The 880-nt window shown below is 38.6% G+C and overlaps 1 long non-coding RNA gene across 1 annotated transcript; it reads right to left on the bottom strand.

The window, feature by feature from the left end:
- Positions 1-6: 6 nt before the first annotated feature.
- On the bottom strand, positions 7-880 carry LOC109593690 (uncharacterized). Its single transcript, XR_002191113.1, has 5 exons — positions 862-880; positions 623-661; positions 479-568; positions 208-360; positions 7-77 (listed from the first exon to the last, which is right to left on the bottom strand). It is a non-coding gene; the product is annotated as an uncharacterized LOC109593690 (long non-coding RNA).

Genomic DNA, 880 nt, shown 5'->3' with positions numbered 1-880 from the left:
TGATAATGGAAATACCTCCTGGGAGCATCCTGTGGTACAGCAAAACCATCAGAGCTGGATCCACTTTCACTGTTACTCTAAAAAGTTATAAAAAATAATCCAGCATTTCAAAAATAACATTTTAAAAATTAAATAAATAATCAATTTTTACGGAATTCAAAATATTTACACATGCTTATAACAGACGGTGAGTGACCAATGCAGTACCTCAATGACAGCTTTAAGAGCTTGAGCTAATACCTCAGTATTCTTTTTTTGATTTGCCTCAACGACATTCTTATTTTGAATTGAAGCCAGCAACTTTTGCTTAGTAAGTGCTGTAGCAGTGCCAATATGAGCTGGGACTGTGGCAAGGGGAACCTGAGAAAAGAGAGAGGAAGGGAGGGGGGAGAGAGAGAGAGAGGGAGGGGGAGAGAGAGAGGGGGGAGAGAGAGAGGGGGGGAGAGAGTAATATTCAAAAGAAATGAGAAACACTCACAGCTTTTTGAGGATTAGCTAGGCTAGGAGGAGGAGCTACAGGAATAGCAGGTGGCAAGACCTTTTGAACTCCATCAATTTGTAACTTTGCCTATCGAATAACACAAAACATGAATAACATCACCATGGTAACTGAATATTGTACCTTCTCTTTCTCGTTATTTTGAGTTGCTTGTTTGAAATCCTGAGATAAGAGAAAGGAGAGAGTAATCACTATAGCTATACAGTTGAGTGACATTATACACATATGTACATGTATCTACATATGCATGTACACATGTACAATTTACATATACTACCAATAACACTGTGTTTCTGTGACAGCATTCATCAAATTCAAACCATTCAACACAAGAGGAGTAATAGTGTGGCTTGAAGGCTTACGTGTTCAAACGGATTTGCT

Source organism: Amphimedon queenslandica, unplaced genomic scaffold (assembly GCF_000090795.2).
Source record: "Amphimedon queenslandica unplaced genomic scaffold, v1.1 AMPQUscaffold_142_Cont27831, whole genome shotgun sequence".
NCBI lineage: Eukaryota > Metazoa > Porifera > Demospongiae > Haplosclerida > Niphatidae > Amphimedon > Amphimedon queenslandica.
The sequence above is the reverse complement of the archived record's forward strand: the minus strand, read 5'-3'. Positions and strand labels throughout refer to the sequence as shown.